Source organism: Arachis ipaensis, chromosome B04, assembly GCF_000816755.2.
Source record: "Arachis ipaensis cultivar K30076 chromosome B04, Araip1.1, whole genome shotgun sequence".
NCBI classification, from domain to species: Eukaryota; Viridiplantae; Streptophyta; class Magnoliopsida; order Fabales; family Fabaceae; genus Arachis; species Arachis ipaensis.
The window spans coordinates 102,030,100-102,039,962 of NC_029788.2; the positions used below are offsets into that span (position 1 = coordinate 102,030,100).

Genomic DNA, 9,863 nt, shown 5'->3' on the forward strand with positions numbered 1-9,863 from the left:
TGGGTTATGCGGAATGGTAGAGTTTCGCGTAGGTTGGGGTTAAGGATTTTTGAATCCACACGAACGCGTGGAGCACGCGATCGCGTGATTTGGGCGAAAAGGGTGTTGACACAAATGCGTCGTTGACGCGATCGCGTGATTGTGAGATAATGAAGGTGACGCGTACGCGTGGGGCACGCATACGCGTCGCTCAGAATTGTGCTAAACGCACGATTCCAGCGTCGTTTTGGCGCAACTCTCTGTTTCCAATGGGGTCCATAAAATCCACGCGACGCGGATGCGTCGCTCACGCTTTCGCGTGGGATGTGCATAATGCATGTGATGCGTTCGCATCCTGATTTGTGCTAAACGCACACCAGCCGCACAATTCCAACCCAACTTTCTGGGCGTTGGATCTCTACGCTGATTTCCAGTCGACGCCCACGCGTGGCCTGCGCGCTCGCGTGGGGTGATTTTTTTTTATGCAGTTATGCAGTATGCAATATGCAATGCTAATGTAGATGCTATGAATAATTCCAGGTTCAATGAAAATAAAACAAAATAAGAACAAACAAAATGAAATAAAATTGAAAAAGGAACGACCATACCATGGTGGGTTGTCTCCCACCTAGCACTTTTAGTTAAAGTCCTTAAGTTGGACATTTGGGGAGTCCTTTGTTATGGTGGCTTGTGCTTGAATTCATCCAAAAATCTCCACCAGTGTTTGGAATGCCAACAGCCTCCAGGGTCCCAAACTAGGCATGTAAAGCCTTTGAGTAAATTCAAATAGGTTCTCAGGTTCCCGGGGTGTTGAATGTCAGAATAGATTCCAGGATCCCAAACCTTGCTCTTATATCTGCCTTTGTCTTGATTTATATTTTTCCAGCCGGGTGGTTTGGAAGTTGCATTCTCACTAAGATGGCCAAACATTCTCCGAGACCCATTCAATTTAACTCGAAACCAATCCTTACACTTCAGATTGAAGCGTGGAACCTTATTGAATCTTGCATACCAGCCTTGAGCACGAACCATTTCCCTTTTACTCTTAAAGCCGCAAAGAGCTCTAAGCTGACCATCTGTTTCAAGCAAACCATATTCAAGTGGAAAAGTAAAGATAAAAGCTAAGGATTTTACCCACTTGAATTTTGTATTGGGTGGTAATGGTCTTAGGATAGGTGTTTCTAGTGGTTTTGCAAGCTCTACTCCCTTGTGTTCTTCTGTGAATTCCTCCACTTCGTTGCAAATTTCTTCAATTTCAACCACATCCTGATCCAAGTCTTCGATATCTTCCTCATCACTCAAGTCATAACTTGGAGGTTGTGAAAAATCTACCTCCGCATCATCTTCGTATTCACTTGGGAAAGATTCTTCCATCTCAAAGAATTCATTTGCGGATGCAAGTTCATTACTAGGAGAACTTGACTCGTGATATTCATTATCAAGGAAACTTGCTTGTTGAATTATTTCGTTAAGGTCTTCATAGGATTCCTGCTTCGGGGGTTGTGCACTATCCTCCTTAGCATCAACTGCACTTCTCTTGACGGAACTCTCCACAATTCTGGATTTCCATGGAGGTTCAGCGTCTCCTAAGTCTTCAACCAATTCTTCTTCTTCGATAATTTCAGCTTCCTCCACTTGTTCCAGTAAAAAGTCATGTTTCGTACTGTCCAGTGGGGTTTCTAGTATCTCCTTCATGCTGCGTTCTTTATTAGTTTGTCCACATGAAGCCATGGGGATTTCTTGAGTGTTCGAACGTCGGGAAGGTAGTCTATTTATCGCTTGATTCAATTGGTGAAGTGTTGCATGAAATTTTTCAAATGTTTCCTTGAGTTGCTCCCTTGATTCTTGGAGTGATGGATATGGACATGGTACGTGGGGAAGTGGTGGTTCTTGGGAGTAATTGGGTTGGAATTGGGGTGGATATGGGTTAGGGTTATATGGAGGTGAATGGTGGTAGTTGGCTTGTGAGTGTGGTGGTTCAAAGCTGTGTTGAGGAGGTGGTTCATAGGCGTATGGTGGGGCTTGTCGGTAATTACAAGGGGGTCCACCATAACTATTATTCTGACATGCATTATTGAATGGTCGTCGTCCATGATAGTTTGGAAGGTATTGTTGCCTAAAGGGTTGATCAGATCCTCGTGGCTCTGTCCATCTCTGATTGCTTTGACCTTGATGCATGTTCCTGTTATAGCTTCCATTCCTTTCAACATTATTAGAACCAAACTCAAAGCGATATGGGTGAGAATTCATAGTAATTAATAAAAATTGAAAGCAAAAATAAAAAGAAATAAACAAGCAAAAGAAAATATTTACAATAACCAATAATAAGGCACACAGTTGCAATTCCCCGGCAACGGCGCCATTTTGATGAATTGAAGATTGATGGTTTAGAATTTACAATAAATTCGCGTTGCAAGTATAGTTTCTAAACCAAGCAATCATCCTTTCATACAAAAGTTTGGTTGTCACAAGTAACAAAACCCAATAAAAGTAAATAATCGAAGTATTTAAACAGCGGGTCGTCTTCTCAAGGAATTACAGGGAGGTATGATTTATTATTGGTTATGTAAAAAGATATATTTTTTGGTTTTTAAAATAATGAACAAGTAATTTAAATGACAAGAAAAATAAATTAATAATTATAAAAAAAATCTCTTGGTAAGGTATAAAAAATTTTAGGTCCTATCCTAGTTATCCTTATCAGGTGTGAAGAGAATTGGATTCTGCTCTCACTTTTAATTAACCCTTGCTAAACAAAGGAAAGTCAGTGGACAAATTAATTTGATCCTCAGGTCTTAGTCAACTCCTATGGAAAGACTAGAGTTATTGGAGTACAAACTAACCAGCAAAGAATTCCAATTTCAATCAATAGCTGAGTTTGACAACTCAAGTATTATTAATTACTTAACCAAAGTCAAAAGGGAAAGTAAATCTAAATTAAATTGGAAGCATTCATGAATAAAATAAAACAATCATTAATCTGAATTACCTCAATTAATATTAAATAGAATATTCAAATCTAACATAAAAAAGTTCGTAAGCCAATTGGACAGCATAAGTCAAATACAAATAAAAGTATTAGAGTAAATAAAAGTAGAAGAGAAATATAAATTAAAGTTGGGAACATTGAACCTGATAAGAAGAAGCAATCCTAAAATAAGAGAAATCCTAATCCTAAATCTAAGAGAGAAGAGAGAACCTCTCTCTCTAAAACTACATCTAATCCTAAAAAAAATGAATTATGAATGTTGTTCTACGTCTCTCCGTATATCTTTTTGATTCCTCTATTCTCTGGCTTATATTCTGTGTTTCTGGCTTGGATTTGGGCCGAAAAAGGGTCCAGAAATTGCTGGGGGAATTTTTTGCAGATTCTTGTACGTGACGTCTGTCACGCGTCCGCGTGGGTCACGCGTTCGCGTCATCTGAGAGTTTTTCTTGTCATGCGTACGCGTCGGTTACGCGTACGCGTCATTTGCGTTCTGCTCAAGGCACGCGTCCGCGTCGTCCACGTGTTCGCGTCGCTGCATTTTCGCGCTAGGCATGCATTCGCGTTGTCCATGCGTTCGCGTCGCTGCCTTTTCTTCAAAACTCCATTTTTGTGCTTTCCTTCCATTTTTGTATGTTTCCTTTTTGTTCTTTGAGCCATTCCTGCCCTATGAGATCTGAAATACTTAACACACAAATCACGGCATCGAATGGTAATAAAGGATAATTAAAATTAATATTTTTAGAGCATAGGAAACATGTTTTTCACATATATCATAATATAAGGAAAGGAAAGTAAAACCATGCGATTTACATGAATAAGTGGGTGAAGAATTGATAGAAACACTCAATTTGAGCACAAATTATATCATAAAATATGGGTTTATCATGGCTTCCAGGTGAAGGCGATGTCACATTCGAGGGATCAAATGGCGGCGTTCGGTGAGATGAAAAGCAACCCGACAGAGACCGTGACACCTTCAAAGACTCATGTTGCAGTTGCTCTTCCCTTCGGGTGAAGGCGATGTCCCCGACGATGGATGAAATGGCGGCGTTCTGGTGAGATGAAAGGCAACCCAACGAAAACCGTTACACCTTCAAAGACTCACGTCGCAGTATAAGTGGCCCCGGGTGAAGGCGATTTCACCGTCGATGGATCAAATGGCGGCGATCCGGTGAGATGAAAAGCAAGCCGACGGAGATGCAACGCCGAAGAAGAATGAGGATTAGGTTTGCTTTGCGGTGTGACTGGCTGCGTTCATAATTGGTCTCATGCTACGTTAGTTTGTTCTCACTCCTGCACATTTCAAATTGCATTATACTGGACCCACCAAATCCCTAATTGACATAACAAATTATATTTAAATTAATTTTAATTTAATTTTAATTAGTGTTGGTAATAGTTGGCACATACAACTCTTGGTACCCTATACTTTTTCATTCGTATATTTAAAAAATTTCGGTGCATGCATGGTCTCCAAATCTAACACGTTCATGAAAGATGGTTTCTCAAACAGATGCTGGTTTGCTAATGCATTTGCAACTCCGCACATCTGCCTCCAGAATGCCATCAGCTCGATCTTCATTTTCATTTGGATCAACAACCTCATAGTTGCTTTCAAATTCCTCCTCGCTATTACTATTGTAATCTTATCATTCTGTATGTCAATTAACTTCAGATTCTTCGAACTTAATATACAGCTCGATGAACGACATTTGGGAGCGAATTTCAATATACATTAAAAACATCTCTTGCATGCTCGCTTTATCCATAAAGAATGAACATACCAAATACTGATATAGGATACTTGTACAAAATAGATAACACTCTCTTTAATATTTGAAAATTTATTTTCTTACACATCACACTTTTTAATTTTTTAAATGAGAATATGAATGGAATAACAATATCCAATGAATTTTCACATACAAATTTTACTACTTCAAATATTTGTAATAAAATCTGATCATGATAATATATTTTTAACATAATTCTATCATCCATTTTATTTTTTTGACTCACATTGAAAACACTCAACTTTACCGTAATTTTTCGAAACAAAAAAAGAGAATATGAACAGAATTCTAAAGAGTTGAAAAAAGAAAAAAAAGAGGAGAGTTTTGCCAAATAATTTAGACGTAGATATATATAAACATATAAATAAGATGGTTCTATTTATTTTTAATCATTTAAATTTTTTTAATGATACAAATCGAACGACTATCGATTTGAATACTTACAAATTTTAACATTTTTTACGCCAAACAAATTAAATAGTCCTATTTATGTCTATTTTACGCCCAAAAGAAATCAATAAATTCGATTTTTCCTCTGTAAAATTAAGAAAAGCAGCTGTCATATTACTATATAACACACCCCACCCCCATATCATAGCATAACACACATACAATTTTCATATAAAAAAATGAGCCATATATATCATGTATTCGAAATGATTAGAAACGAAATTATTAGAAACGAAGGCTTATAGTACCTAGAGGCCTCCTCGTTCTGTCCCTAAGTACCTGGACCCGGTTAGTTAAAGGAGACTATATCAACCTCAACCGAAGATAACCTAATACGGCCGAATTATAACGCAGCTTGAAATTAATACATTGTTATATACGGCTCTTCGATTCTCCAAAATGCAAATTCTTGTTACAACCCTATCTAAGAATTTAAGATAGCCAACGAATCGTAATTCACATGATATTTGTCTTTTTTTTCCCACCTATAAGTTTTGAGTTTGAACTTCACCTTCACCTAATATAAAGACAAAAAAAATTCTATCTAAAATAAACCTTTCAAGTCCTAAAAAGAGGAGAGGGGGGGGGGGGCCTGTATACAACATACAAGTACTTTAACCAGAGAGTGTGTGCATTTATTCAAATTTATTTTGTCAAAAGAAAATCAATTAAAAAATTATTATCCTTTTCTTATATATCTAGATAATAATTCTGATCTTTATCAATATCTCTTCTATAAAATCTGAAAGTAGGCACTAATTTCTATGTGAATTAAATATGTCTAATTATAAGAGGAATTTAAGTCTTAAAATTTTTAAAAAGTTTTTAAAAGAAAGTAAAAAAAATAATTTTATTATTTTATTATTATCCTTTTTTCTTTCACAGTCCTAAAAACAAGCACTAAACATAAAAAACGCAAAACTTAAATTTTCTAAAACTTTTAACTATTTTTTCTTTTTTAATTAATAAATTTTGTAAAATTTCTAAATCTGACCAATTTAATAAAATGATCACAAAACAGATTTTGTTTTTGTTTATGGAGAGAGAGAGGGAGGGGAGGTGGTTGGCGTTTGAAATACAATTCTGTTTTGTCTTTCACCAAAGTTCTAGAAAAGTAGAAAATAGAAATTTATAAGTAAACGATGGATAATGCATACTAATGTAGTGTTCTAGAATTTCTATTGAATCATGTATGACGTAATAAAAAAGCAAAGAATTTTGCGTTTTCAATTTTCATGTTGCTAGGAGGAAATGGTACAACCGACAATATCAATCTCAAGCAAGGTTGTGAAAATTGGATGAGTCATCAAACTATTTTAGTCATTAAATTTTTTATTTATTAATTTAACTAGTTTAATCGTAATTTAATTAAAAAAATTGTTTTATAATAAAATAATAAATAAATTATAAACACAACTCTTAAAAAAAATGCAATACGATAAAAAAAAAAAAAGAGAATGTTATTTAATTTAGGAGTTAAAATGAGCTATACGATTCTAAGATAATATTTAAATAATATTTTTTAGACACAAAAACAGAAACATAAATACACGAGTTAATATTTAAAATGGTCCCTAAAATTTGCTGGTAATTTTAAATTGGTTCCTAAAATTTTAATTGACTCAATTTGAACTTCCAAATTTTAATAAGTGACTCACGTTAACCTTTTTGTTAATCTCTATTAACGGAATGCTTACTTAAAACGTTAAGTGACACGTGAGCCTGACACATAATCTTATTAAACGGTGTCGTTTCTTTCTTGGCACGTAATCTCTCTTCAGACCACATCGTTTTAGCCATTTTGGGGCTAAAATTCAATTACACTTCATCACCTATGATCAAATCACTCAAATAAAAAAATTCTTCTTCTTTTTCATTCTCTCGCGTGCACCATATTTTAGAAGATCAATGTTGCTGCTACTTTAGGTTGCCAGCAAAGTTCGTCGCACGCGTTTTCGTTTGCTAGGACGAGGAAGAACAACTTGCGCACCACCGTTTCTCCCAGAAAAATTAGTAATACAACTATTTTACGTTTAGGTTCAATATTATGTTTTATGTCTTCTCTTGGTTGGGGTTTACAAGCCATTAATTTTACTATTTGATGCTAAGATGAATTGGGTTTACTGACTTACTAAATTTTTTTATTATTAATTAAATAAATTTGACAAAAAGAGCTTCTTCCCTCCTTTTTTTATTTTGGGGACGGAAAATTTAATTTTTTTTTTTTTTGTAATATTTTTGGGCGTGCTTCAACTTTTGCTATCAATCAATAGTGATTCCTGTTATTTTTTGAAATGAAAAAAGAAAAAATGATTTTAAGTTTTTGAACTTCTGCTATCTGAACAATCAAAATGGTGTTACTTCAAGGGTTTTATCCGTGCTTTTTTGTTTGTATTTTGTGTTTCAATTTAACCTATGCTATGAATTTATTTTGTTGACTTGTCTTAATATGTTTGTAGTGCAAATACAATTATAATCATAATATGGTCCCTATTTACACTATTAAGTTCTTCCTCTGATTTTATGTATGTTTGTAATGATAATTATTGCAGTTAGGAATGGCTGAGTGCTTTATCAACACTGTGTGGTCAAGCATACGGTGCAAAAGAATATGGCATGATGGGATTGTACCTTCAAAGATCATAGATTATTTTATTCCTAACTTCACTGATTCTTCTTCTGGTGTTCATCTTCACCACCCCAATTTTAAGCTTCTTGGGCCAAGAGGAAACCATAGCACAAGTGGCAGAAACCATTTCATTTTAGTCAATTCCTATCATGTTTGCCTTTATCGTATCCTTCACTACCCACGGCCATCTCACTCCCTCTGTTTATATGGTAATTCCTTAATCACTAATTCATTAGAATTCATATGTTGGTCACTATATTGTGTTGTTTGTTGTATTGATTTGATGTGTAAATTGTAATGGACTTTGGACAATCTTGTTTCTTTATAGTCTCAACATCAATGGATGAAAAATGATGATATCACTTGGGTTCATGGCTGCTGCTAGGTACTAATATTATATGAGACCTGTTGCAACTTTTGGAACTTTGACTGGTACTCTCCACCATCTTCTTCAACACCCAAACAACGATTTCAATTTAAGATTTTATCACTTGTTAGGATTTTATATTCATTAAAAGTGGCTAAATTAAGCCTAAACTAATTTTTTCCATGTCAGCACAGTCTTATCAGGCCACATAATGGTTCACGTGTCACTTAACGTTTCAAGTAAGCATTCCATTAATGGAGATTAACAGAAAGGCTAACGTGTGTCACTTATTAAAACTTAGGGGTTCAAATTGAGTCAATTGAAATTTCAGGAACTAATTTGAAACTACCAGCAAATTTCAAATTTGAGTATTAACTCTAAATACACAAAATAAGATATAGACATAAAATATATAATTTTTTTATTAAATTTAGTGATAATACACAAGACACATTAATCTAAACTAAATATTATATTACCCTTATATTATATTCACCAAAATACCATTATCAGCATTGCTTTTTATCATGACTATCATTAATTTTCAACCTTAATCCAAATAACCATAAACTATCATCAAAATCTCTAATCCAATAATGAAATCAATAATTTTTTATATATAAAAAAATTGAAACAAAGATTCAAACAGGAAAAAAAAGAAACTTGAACCAAATATACCTAGTTAGAAAGAATAATGGAAAACAAAAAAAAAATACAGGAAGCATGTGTAATCTAAAAAAAAGATATGGAGGCGGCGAAGACAGATTTATATACAGAGAGAGGCAAAGGAGGCATAAGCACCAGCGCGAGCCAAGGAGAAAGAGAGACGGGTAAAGGAAGATCTGGAGGCGAGACGAGGCAATGGAGGTGATAAACCCCGTTTTCAGGGTTTATCTTGTGTTAGATTTAGAGCATTTTGCTAACCTTTTCTCACATTTAGCCAATGATTTAGCATAATTTTGCGATCTCTCCCTTATTTGTGCTTAAGTGTAAAAAGAATGCTTTTCGGCCTTTGATTAGATAACTTTACTTTCTACTTGATTCCATAAGATGCCTTGATGTGTTTGTTAGTAATCTCAGGTTAAAAAAGGCTAGGAATGGATCAAGGGAGCAAGGAAGGTGATGAGCAGATAATTTATACGCTTTTTGACATTATTTTTAGTATGTTTTTAGTAGGATCTAGTTACTTTTAGGGATGTTTTAATTAGTTTTTATGTTAAATTCATATTTCTGGAGTTTACTATGAGTTTGTGTGTTTTTCTGTGATTTTAGGTATTTTCTGGCTGAAATTGAGGGACTTGAGCAGAAATCAGATTTAGAGGTTGAAGAAGGACTGCTGATGCTGTTGGATTCTGACCTCCTTGCACTCAAAGTGGATTTTCTGGAGCTACAGAACTCGAAATGGCGCGCTTCCAATTGCGTTGGAAAGTAGACATCCAGGGCTTTCCAGCAATATATAATAGTATATACTTTGGCCAAGAATAAATGACGCAAACTGGCGTTCAACGCCAGCTCTCTGCCCAAATCTAGCGTCCAGCGCCAGAAAAGGAGCCAAAACCAGAGTTGAACGCCCAAACTGGCACAAAAGCTGGCGTTCAACTCCAGAAAGGACCTCTACACGTGCAACACTCAAGCTCAGCCCAAGCACACACCAAG

General features: G+C 35.2%; 1 long non-coding RNA gene across 1 annotated transcript; it reads left to right on the forward strand.

Moving 5' to 3' along the window:
• LOC110270726 lies at positions 6,965 to 9,322 on the forward strand. Its single transcript, XR_002360366.1, has 3 exons — positions 6,965 to 7,224; positions 7,764 to 8,049; positions 8,169 to 9,322. It is a non-coding gene; the product is annotated as an uncharacterized LOC110270726 (long non-coding RNA).